The sequence below is a fragment of the Haemaphysalis longicornis genome, unplaced genomic scaffold, assembly GCF_048455015.1.
Source record: "Haemaphysalis longicornis isolate Haplotype H1 unplaced genomic scaffold, Haemaphysalis longicornis Haplotype H1 scaffold_10, whole genome shotgun sequence".
Taxonomy (NCBI): Eukaryota; Metazoa; Arthropoda; class Arachnida; order Ixodida; family Ixodidae; genus Haemaphysalis; species Haemaphysalis longicornis.
In genome coordinates, this window is record NW_027526204.1 from 129,638,618 (window position 1) to 129,651,032 (window position 12,415).

A 12,415-nucleotide genomic window follows, 5' to 3' on the forward strand; every position below is an offset into this window, starting at 1 on the left:
ATACTTGATTACATTAGTTATTACTATGCTATTTACAAGTATGAGATTAAAAACAGAAGCCCTAAAAGGCTTCCTTGCGGTACCCGGAATGGTAGTTTTATAAAGACGTAAATCAGTACACATATATTCGTAGCGTATGTTCGAGGCCTGTTCAGTTTTCTTCACTTCCCGTTACTTTAACGTGAAGGTGAGTACTTTCACGTGCACTAACGTCCGCGGGTAAGCAGTGTCTCACGATAGGAAGCAGGCCACGAAGAAAAGGCAAGATGGAGCCGTTATCTCTGGGCAAGGAAGTCGCCTGCTCATCTCGAAAACCTGCAGATTCAGTTGTCGAGGTACCCAGCGGTATTCGTCCATCGCTATTCCGGCGCTTGAGATTCTTCCGCGTAAACAAGTGCAGCTGCAGTGGAGGTGTCGTAGCCGTGACCACGATGCCAGGCTGCTTCTGCATTAATGGCAGTGCCGCCGCATAGCACTGATTTCTTACGTTACACGACCTCCAGTAACGAGGGTACGTGACCTTCTTCGAGCAGAAAAGCGGCAAAAGCACCGTCTTTGCATTACGCCGATGGTGTCTCCTTGCACTAGGCCACCTCCTATCTTGGAACATGGTGAGGCCTCGTCACAGTGACCAGGATGCCAGGCTGCTTCTGCCACGATACGTACGGTGCCGACTGGTTCCGTGCCACCACGTCCAGCATCGAGAATATCTTACCTTAGAGAAGAAAAGCGGCAATAGCACCGCCTTTGCACCGTGTCGCTGGTGTCTGCTTGCAGAAGGCCACCTCCTGTCTTGGAACCCGGTGAAGCCTCGTCGCAGTGACCAGGAAGCCAGGCTGCATCTGCCTCGATCCGTACAGTCCCGACTGCTTCCATACCACCACCTCCAGCACCGAGGATATCTGACCTTAGAGCAGAACAGCGTAAAAAGCACCGCGTGTGCACCGCGCCGCTGGTGTCTGCTTGCAGCAGGCCACCTCCTCTCTTGGAGCATGGTGAGGTCTCGTAGCAGTGACCAGGATACCAGGTTACCTCTGCCTCGATCCGTACAGTCCCGACTGCCTCCATTCCACCACCTCCAGCACCGAGGATATCTGACCTTAGAGCAGAACAGCGGAAAAAGTACCACGTTTGCACTGCGCCAATGGTGTCTGCTTGCAGAAGGCCACCTCCTCTCTTGGAGCACGGGGAGGTCTCGTTACAGTGACCACGATGCCAGGCTGCTTCTGCCTCGATCCGTTCAGTGCCGGCTGCATCTGTGCCACCACCTCCAGCACCGAGGATATCTGACCTTACAGCAGAACAGCGGAAAAAGCACCGCCTGTGCACCGCGCCGCTGGTGTCTCCTCGCAGAAGGCCACCTCCTCTCTTGGAACACGGGGAAGCCTCATCGCAGTGACCAGGAAGCCAGGCTGCATCTGCCTCGATCCGTACAGTCCTGACTGCTTCCGTGCCATCACCCCCAGCACCGAGGATATCTGACCTTAGAGCAGAAAAGCGGAAAAAGTACCGCGTTTGCACTGCGCCGCTGGTGTCTGCTTGCAGAAGGCCACCTCCTCTCTTGGAGCACGGTGAGGTCTCGTCGCAGTGACCAGGATGCCAGGCTGCTTCTGCCTCGATACGTACAGTGCCGAATGCTTCCGTGCCACCACTTCCAGCACCGAGGATATCTGACCTTAGAGCAGAAAAGCGGCAAAAGCACCGCCTGTGCACCGAGCCGGTGGTTACTTCTTGCAGATGGCTGCGCGTTCTTGTAAAGCACTCCTGAGGAATACCAGAAGGCGCTCGTCGACTGGATAAACCTGCGTTGTTGCAGGCCATAGCTAGTGTCACGCCCTCCGGGAACCGAGTGCGACCAAGACCACGCCTTTGAGATGATCAGAGTGAGCCCACACCTTTGAGATGATCAACGCAAGCGACGAAGATGGCCGGCGCCGGTACGACCTCGCTACCAGCCTCCCTGCTGCAGCCGCCGGAGGAGGATCAAGAGGCAAGCAGCCCGCGGTGAACCGGCTGAATTCGACTCGTGCCACGCGGTCACGCTCATGTGACGACAGCTGTGTGTCAGCAGCGCATACCCACGCGAGCATAGGGCGTCCGATGAAAGTGATTGGACGGCCATTGTACTTCATAGAATCTTAGTATATTAGCATTAATGCGCCCTGCCAAGCAGATGTATGTATTAGGAGATGTATCAAATGGGTGAGGCCATGTGGAGCGAGCACCGGAGGTAGCGGGCGCTATGGCGACCGAAGCAGAAGCACGTGAGCCACCGGTCAACACGCTTTTATGGTGTACTAGAAGAGAGAGGTGTGTCATCTGGGGCTGGTCGGGGGTCCACTTTGGGATGAAAATTTCTGCTGATGAACTCTTGTAGTAAGCAGCGCCCCTGACGGCCTCTGCTTAGCAGCTGGCTTTAAAACTTTTGTTTGTTAAATTTATCCCATCTTATTACTTAAAAGAGTCTTATTTTTCCATTTTATGGCATAAAGTTTTATAAAGATTTCTCGAACAACTGCTGAGTTTGGTCAAAAACCTTTAAGGAGGCGCTGCTGCACCAGGCGTTCTACGGAGAACGCCGGCACTGCACCCATTTTTTAATCGCAAGAAAGACCAGCGCTCTCCACTGGTTCGTCGCCCGCACGACACAGCTGTAACGCTTCTGCACAGTCATCTTCAGTCATCTCCTTCAACCACGTTCCACATTTCATGGCACGTACCCGTGCACAGAGGGAAAGCAAATGCACATGCGGTCCTGGAGTCATTTTCCTCTTCGCTAATTCGATGCCCGGAGGACCCACAGATGCACATGTGTCAGAATATACAGCCTTTTCCGTTTATTTAAGACAAGCTTTCTGCCACCCACCAACTTCCGAGACGAAGTAAAGCAGTTACACTTAACGTGAACGCTGTCAAACGCGGAGCAGTGATCCGCAAAAGGGGCTGTGGCGCCTTTACTTGACTAGTTTCAGTATCAGCCGGGCGTGGATACAGAAAATAGTCAAGAAACGGCGCCATAGCCTCTGAAGAGGCGTATAAAGGGACACTGAATTTTCGTTAGTTTGGGGTAATCAATGCTTTAATTCGTGGCGACTTTCTTATTTTATATAATGTACTTACTTGCGGCCTAACAACGGCAGCCTCCGTGGCAACGGCAAATCGCAAAGATTACCCCCAACACTTTACAAAAGAGTAGTCCGGTGTGGCGCAATGGGATTGACCTCGTCTTCATAACACGAGGGACACACGTGGAAGCGGGATCTTTTCGAAGCCTCTGTTTGGGTGCCTGACACAGCGTGACTGCGGTGGTGGTGTTAGGGATGGGCCAAGGACCCCGCAGGTAAATACGAATGCTCATTACCATGTTGAGGACTATATTTAACAGGATGAAGGACAAGCACAGGACGTGAGCATAGTAGACGACGAGACGTTATAGACAGGATGGGTCTGGTTCATACAGAAAGCACAGCCAACAGTTCGAAGGTACATAAAATTAATTGTCTGGCAGTTCGTAGGGTCCGACAGCAATGCCCGATGAGCAAGTCAGCTCACGTTCCGCCGCCATGTGTTTCTAGCGGCTGCAACAGCAGGAACGGCAGCGCCCAACAGCCAGCCCGGAGCGTCAGCAGTCGGCTCACCAGCACCCCGTTGACGGCGCCCAGACGGGTTCTCGAGCTTTGGCGGAGGGTAGCGACGGTCTTGTTCAGGGTGGCCCGTGCACCATGCGTCCCACGGGGTCGTTTCCACGGAACCCAGCCCTGTTCCGCCGCTTGGCGTCCAGCCATCGTCGTTCTCCTTCTTCTTTTTCTCCATTTGGTAATGGGTCGTACCCACTTAGGGGGATTGGTCAAGGCTTGAAGTTTGTCTAACAATTTAAAAATTGTTCTTTAGAATTGGAAATTAAGCTTCTGCCATACCTCTCTCGCGGCCCCTTTTCATTGTCGTCGTCGCTGCAGTTCCCGCTGGCTCAATTGCGCGGTCAATTGCTCGCGTGGCTATTCATCACAGGTTGATATCGTAACCCCGGACGGGCTATAGACGGCGAGAAGTCGGGCCCCTAAAGTGCTCCGTACATAAAAAGAATGAACGGGAGTTTGGTGCGAGAATTGGCGTTTTATGTTTCCTTTTTATGCAGTCTTACCCAGCGCTCTACTACGGCTGGGGAAGGGTTGAGGGCAGTTGAGAAGTAATGTGCAGTGGAATGGAACAACCAGGCCAATGAGTAATGAGGTCAGGATCCATAATTAGTCCTTGGGTTGAAGGCACTTTCCGAGCAGAGCAGTGAATGAAAGGGGTCAGGCTGAATGAGTTAGGGTGCGCAGCTTTTATCCATGCGCTGTTAAGCGCTCTTTTGCTTATGGGCTGCAGTCGTGGTCTTTCTACCAGCCGCGGTTGCTCAGTGGTTAAGGCGTTGTGTTGCTGAGCCTGAGGCCGCGGGTTCGATTCCCCGCCCTGGCGGCCGCTTTTCTGATGGAGGCGAAAAGCAAAAACGCCTTTGTGTGCGAGATTTCGGCGCATGGTAAAGGTCCCCACGTGGTCAAACTTAATCCGAAGTCCTCCACTACGTAGCGCCTCATCACCTGCGTTGCGTCGGGGCGTTAAACTTTAGAATCAATCAATGAATCAATCAATCAATCAATCAATCAATCAATCAATCAATCAATCAATCAATCAATCAATCAATCAATCAATCAATCAATCAATCAATCAATCAATCAATCAATCAATCAATCAATCAATCAATCAATCAATCAATTAATCAATCAATCAATCAATCAATCAATTATGGTATTTCTGAAGAAGGATTTCAAGTGCGCACAGACGGGCAATAAGGAAAGAAATTCAGGTGACCTACAGAATATGGAGTTACTCCAGCCCTATGGTTATCTTGTCATATAGACCCTTTGGGGCTGCGTTTGTTATGCAAAGTAGACGACAGTGTTTGCATTCTATTTCTTTCTTAATCTTCAGAGTAGGCGCCTATATGTTTTTTTCGTAAGACGTGTGACCATTGCATGTAGCCTTCACTAAACGTCGAGAACACTCCATGTTTCTCACAATTACCATAGTCAACCTGTCAAACAATGCTTGGGCATTAAGACAGATGCTGCGAACTGGTCAAATTACAGCCGGAATAGTTCAACTCAAAAATTATTGAAAAATATTGATGAAGAGCTGAAATAAGAGCATCAAGTCACTGATGCCAAATTTATCTGTAATTTCTGTAAAATGTATTCGAAATTGCTCATATTCTATTTGAAAGGGCCACAAAGACAATATAAGACCCTGTTCCGTTTTAAAGAACTAACTTTTGCTAGCTTAAAGGAGCCATGAAGACAAAATACAAGTTGGGTTTATTAGAAAGACTGCTTAGTCCCGATAACAATGATACCAATATCATCGCAATCTTCGAACAAATAACGAAGATACGAAGGAAAACGTGTGAAGCAGCCGCGACCCCCCTAGCCAATTTCCCGCAACTTTTCTATGACGTCACGGAACCTTGTTTGTGCGATTGGCGGCCGCCTAACTGACCTGTCGCGACGACACACGACTGGACGTCTGTAATGGGGCCTCTAGTTCCATTTGACCGCATCACTTGAATGCTGACGTGCAGTTAACGCACTGAAAATTATGTTTTATTGTTGGCCCGTATGACGTCATTCTTGCTCATAATACGTCACTGTGGCGCAAAATTTGAAAGTTTTTAAATACTTCTTGCTTTTTTTTCGTTAAAGAAACATCTTTTGTGGCTGTAATGAAGCTGAGTGAGATACTGAATTCTAGTTCTTTCAAATATAAATGAAGTTGTATTTTCTCTTCATGGCTCCTTTAAACCGCTTCATTCAAGCCATGAAAGACGCCTTTTAACCGCAAAGACGTAAAAAAAATATTCAAAACCTTCGAAATGTCGCTCTACTGTAATGTAATATGGGCAGGAGTGGCGTAACATGGTCCAGCGCTAAAAACGTAGCTGTAAGTGTGTGTTTCAACTCCACGTTAGCACTCAAGTTATACAATCAAATGAAACCACAAGCCCCACTACAATCACCCAATCAGATGTTTCTTGCCGCTGGCTGCGATCCGCGGCCGCTAATAGAAACAATCAAAATTCTGTGACGTCATCGACAAATCGCCGGAATGTGGTTGGGGAGTCACCACTGCTTCATCTGTTTTAATATAGTGGTTATTTGCTTGAAGATTGCCATAAAATTGCTGTGTCATTGTTATCGGGACAAACGGTATTTACAATGAACTGAACTTGTATTTGGTCTTCATGGCTCCTTTAGGAAAGGAACCTGCGAGACATTTGTACCAACACTCTTAACTTATGGAATAAGATAGAAATCCCCGAGCTCCACTTTGATTTTCTTGGTTGCTGCTCATACATATCTCTAGATTTCTTTGTTATCAATGTTACTGATCTCATATAATACTTTGGCGTTAATCCCCACCCCACCCCCACCCACCCATTTCAAATGGGAGATTTAACGCTATAGCTACGCCTGAGCTATGAGGCGCGCTGTCGCTGGCGGCTTCAGATTATTTAAAATAACTGGGGTTCGATATTGTGGGCCGAAATCTTGACACGCAGGTGTTTCAATCTTTTGCCTCCATCAACAAAATAAATAGCCATCTCTGCTGCCACACAACCCGCGTTTTCTTTCTCAGCAGCACGGCTTGAGTATAGGTCTTTGCAGAACTTTCAGTTTTTTTATCACAATTTTCGAGGGCTCTTACTGTGGTACAAAACGGCCTACAGGGACAGGGCTACATTGAAGAGTAATCATACCTATACGTGCATTTACACGTGAGTATGTCACGTAAATACGAGGTTAAAATATTTGTTATGGGAATGACAACACGACTTTAGGTGCAGTGTTTTAAAATTTTTCCTATGGCTAAGGACTTTCCTTTCACCCACCTCGAAGAGACTTCGAACTTTCCCGCGCGATTTGGGCAAGAACGCAGGAAACGCGCTTCTGGTGCCACCTTTTAGCAGATGTTGCAGCTAGCCTGCGTAGTTGCGTTGGCTAGAAGAGAGAGAGCGCCCGCGCGATCGTATTTTCCCGTGCGCTTCGAACAGCTGTCTGTAGGTGGCAGCGATATTCTGCATACGAAGGGGCGCCTCGATGCGCTTGCTCCCTCCACTCCAGGAGGGCGCACGCATCGCTGTTTCGCTTCCTGAACCCATGGCTGGACCCATGGAAGGAGGAACCGCTAAAACTTCCCGCCTCTAATTAGGAGTTGTCATATTGAAAAGAAATTCTCAGAATAGAATATCTCTCGGTGTCTCGCTTTAACAAAACGAAATCTTGCCGTTTTCAGCAAATGTGCGGTGAAATGGGGTATTTATTTGCTCAGGATAGCTCCGCAGCTTTCTAGGGCACCGTCGCTATGAGAGCCGATGATTTCAGCAGGCGTCACCGGTGGGAAGTTGGAATATATCAACGTGCTTTTTATACTGTTTAAAGGATAAGGACTTGACAGGTATCGTGGTGTAGAGGTTCAACTGCATGGTCAATCGAATGACCGAGTTTCAAATACCACAGGCACCAGTTGTTGTTTTTTAATTGTTTTACTTGAAGCAAGTTTCTATTTTCTCACACTTAGTATCTATGTATTGCACATTTTTGCATGGTAAACAAAACTTCGCCTAGTTTTTTTTTCCTTTCCGTTTGTTACAGCTCTTTTTTTGTACGTTTCAGGGGTTTGGTTCTTTTATGTCGGTACCGGCTACTAAGAACTTGACATACATCCTAGCTAGCTTCCCGCCCCTCGAACGTCGCCCTGGATTACAAAGCTGCTGAAAATAAAGGGCCTATACCACAAGACCATCAGCGCCAGATTAGCAGAGAAGTTTCTTGCATCATAGCTAAGTTGGGGAGTAACGCAGTCCGTGGGACCATCCGTCCGTCCGTCCGTCCGTCCGTCTGTCTGTATGTCTGTCTGTCTGTCTGTCTGTCTGTCTGTCTGTCTGTCTGTCTGTCTGTCTGTCTGTCTGTCTGTCTGTCTGTCTGTCTGTCTGTCTGTCTGTCTGTCTGTCTGTCTGTCTGTCTGACCTCGGGCATTTTAAGCAAAACATAGGTACGTAACAAGTATTTTCTGCGTCCTTCTAGTTAAGAATACACGTCTTGGTGGTTTTTAAGATAACAAGTGAAAAAAAAAATTTGCCGACAAACTGCTCATTTAACTCCAAATGTCTACAAAAGGCGATAGTTTTCTGCCACGCCTACCACGTAAATGACTATTTTCTCTCCTCAACCCACGTATCACCCTTCTCCCACGATAAACACGGTGTAGGTTCGCTCAAATCAATTCAATTTTTTTTGGTGTTACACTGCTCACCCACTATTAATAAGCATTTTTCGTTACGGTTGGACTTCGAATCCCGCCAAGAGGTGACGGGTCGGGGACGACCAGTTCTTGTTTTTTTTTTGGCCAAATTATTATTTTCCACGTGATTTCCTTATTTGTTAGCGCAAATATCAAGCACACATTTATTTTATTTTAAGAATACTGCCTAGTACCAGTTATGTATTCATGTTTCACCTCATATACGCCTGATGTTTTTTTTACTCAAGAATGTTATGCTACCAGATCTAGTTGTTTGGAAATTTTACACCTGTATAAACTACTCGTTTTAGAATTTTTGTATATTTTGGCCAGGTGGCTGAATCATGGGACAGACAGACGAATAGACAGACACACATTTTCGCGTTTAATTCGTTCAAGAAAGACCAGCGTCTTCAAAACCACACCAATGTAAAAAAATTCCGGGCCATCTTCACTAACGTGAAACTTGTGGAGGGGCAAATCATGTAGTGTATAATTGTATTCTTGGCGCCTTGGTGTTTCTGCCAACGGAAATGAAACAGTTTGAGGTAGAGGTATGCAGCTTTGTTGTAAAAAATTTTTTTCATTGAAGCACGAAGCATTCTAGCGCGAGGCGTCAACGGGTGTCCCGGTGTTTTTTAGTAAGCGTTACCGTTCCAGCGCCAGGCATAAACGAGTGCCCTGGTGTTTTAGTACCGCGACTACATGAAAAGACGGTAAGGAGACGACGACATGAAATGCCGAAAGCCCGAGCCTCTAAGGGGCATCGCCCCTAAAAGCAGGGGCTCGAGTGAGCCCCCAATCTTCTGCTATTGGCGCCTGTAAATCGTGCTCTGTTGCACTTACACCCTCTATGAGGTGAAGCCCCACGTGCCGGCACTGCTACGTAGTGCATTTTGACTGCGCATATTAGAGATAATAGTCTGTCTGTCTGTCTGTCTGTCTGTCTGTCTCTCTGTCTGTCTGTCTGTCTGTCTGTCTGTCTGTCTGTCTGTCTGTCTGCCTGCCTGCCTGCCTGTCTGTCTGTCTGTCTGTCTGTCTGTCTGTCTGTCTGTCTGTCTGTCTGTCTGTCTGTCTGTCTGTCTGTCTGTCTGTCTGTCTGTCTGTCTGTCTGTCTGTCTGTCTGCCTGCCTGCCTGTCTGTCTGCCTGTCTACTCTATTCGCCAAACAAATCAGTGAAAGAAGGCTTGAACAGGAAGTACATGTCGACAGAATCAGTTCGAACATACGAGAACTGGACCCATGACTATACACGTCTACGAACTTCCACGCAAAAGAAACCTCAGGCATATTCGAGTCTAAATGGAAGTACGGGACGGAGATTACCCGTGTTTGTACCCGGGCTGCTGAATCGTGGTACAGACAGACAGACAGACAGACAGACAGACAGACAGACAGACAGACAGACAGACAGACAGACAGACAGACAGACAGACAGACAGACAGACAGACAGACAGACAGACAGACCAGAATGTTCGAATTTAAGTAGCCCGAGAAAGAGTATCGTTTTTTAGAACGATGTGTTACAAATGGCCAAGAAAAGCTAAAATGGCCGTAAAATTATCCCAGATGAAAGAAAGCACAAAAAAAAGATGCCCATTGTCCGAAAAGATGCGCGCGAGCATTGCGAAAGCGGAAGAGCGGGAGGGGAGGGAGCGTAGGATTGAGAAGGAGTCACGTGTCAGGGGCGGCAGAAGAATCCTTTTTCGACGGCATTTACATCGAAGTGAGCAGATAGGCGGTGATATTTGAAGTTGAGTATTTAAGCGGGTTATTTAACTTTTTTATAGTTAAGCGACACAAGCAGATATACGGCCACTTTTCTTTCTTTGGAAGCAGAAATACTTCGTGACGTATTCTAAGATAAAATTCTCTTCTTCGGAAACATGTGTACTAGTTGCATAAGCGAGATCCATGAGAAACGTGTGCGGGAAGACAACATTCTCAACTGCCTTCAATGCTTTCTGGCCCTACCCGCAACAGTACCACTATGAAAGCTACAGCAGCAACGGAGTTTACAGTTTGAAATGAGGGACATCATCAGAAGCCCTGATCCGCAATGCTCCGAGCCATGCGTCGCATTCTATAATACAAAATCAAAGCCTTTTTCTTAAAGGGACTCTGGAACCTGTCTGATAAACTCTTTACCTCCTTCCTTAGGCTCCGGAAGATTGTAAAATCTTTAGTTATCGCCAGCACAAAGCGGCACTGAGTGATTTGCTCGTAGCAGCAAATCCGTCTTCCTTTCCTGCTTTGCTTTTATGGCGATTTTTAAAGTGGCTACCGAATTCGTTTATTTCTGCAACTGCTATGAAGCCGGCCAATAGCCGCTACACTGCTGTAATGACGTAATGGAATCACCGGCAATGTCTCGGCTGATGCAGCTGCCCGGACAGGCCATGACAGTGAAAGCACCATCTTGCTTCCGCTTGCAAGGACTGATGCCGCTAGGCTGCTTCGTCAGTTCGCGGCGGAGAACCTCCATTACTCAATGGAATACACCGGACTTAGTGCACCCGCGCCTCCACAACCAGGACCCTCTACTCCCGCGTCGTCTTCGGTGTGGGCTGACTCGATCACAGTCTACTTTACTTTGTAGGCTGTGGTTGGGAGTGGCCTTTACGAAAGCCTACTCCTTCCTCATCGGGATGGCCAGTAGTGCCCACTGCGACGCCTGCAAGGTTGAAGAAACAGTCGACCATGTGCTTTGTTGTTGCCCCGAGTATTCATCGGAAAGACACGTTTTGGCAGCCGAGCTCAGAAGATTGGACAATCAACAGTTCAAGCTAGAGACTATTCTAGGACAAAGACCCCTACAATCGACTTCGCAGAAGGCAACAAAAGCCCCCCGCTCCTATCCCCCCTTTTCCGCCTACCATCTCTTTTATCCCCTGAACACCCCTTCCCCAGTGCCGAGTAGCAATCCGGGCTCTAAGCCTGGATAACCTCTCGGCCTTTCCTTTCGCTTTTCTCCTCCTCCTCCTAATTCCGCAGCACTCGAAGAACGCCAATACCGGAAAGAGACAAAAATCTTTTGAGCAAATTTCTGAGTTATCTGATGGGCATAGATCCATAATTTTTGGCCGAGGTACTTTGCGACAGCATATTAAAAGTATTGGGTGTGTTTGTTGACTACAGCCTGAAAGCATTCAAGATTTAGAGAAAATAATAAAAAAAACCGTTGCAGGGTCCCTTTAAGAGAAAGATGGTTAAAACGTGAAGCTTTCTCTCATGCAGCCTGAGTCAAACCCAAATTCAAAAATTCGTTATCCTAAAGTCCGAAAGCCCAAATGCCGAAATTTAAATCCATAGTACCCTACAACTCAGCCAAACCCCAAAGCCAGCGTCCAATCCTACATCACCAAAGTCCAAAGACAAAGTTCAACCCTGCCTAGAGAATGCATTTCTTTCAATGTCACCGACGCTAGCCATGTGTACTGTCAAACTATATTTTTGCGGATTACGAGAGCTCCGTTAGGTGTGCAAAGACATCGCGTTGTTATGTATGGGTGTATGATCAATGTACCCTCTGTGAAATCCATTTGGTAAAGTTGGCTTTCATGAAGTGTGCTTCAAGCTGGCTTTTCTTACATGTGTTTTACAGTGACGGCAGCATGTCAAACCGGTTGTGTAAAGCTGGCTTTTCTGCAGTATGTTTAAGTTGGCTGTCTGGCAGTGTGTTTTACTTGGACGAGCGACACCATTAGTGAGGCTTAGAAAATTTCGCTTTAAAAAGGCTGCTAAAGTGGCCTTAAAGAATGAAATGGCCTTAATTTAGTTAAGGCCATTTTAAGGTTCAGTTAAGGCCAACGTAGCTCAGTCTTGCGATAAATGAGGATGCAGAAGGACTTGATCAGCCATGAAAAAAATGCAAGAGGTGACCGAAATCGAATTTTGGGGAAGGGTTTGGTGGTACGGGCAAGAATGTGTTTAATTACCCTGCTAGTTGAGGACGAGGAGGAAGAGTATCCCGCGGAGAGGCATAGAAGTCTTAGTAGTAAATGCTTCAAAAGCGCCTGTAATACTTGGAGGGGTGGTATATATTTGCCTTACTGCCCTAATTTTTTCCGCCATGAA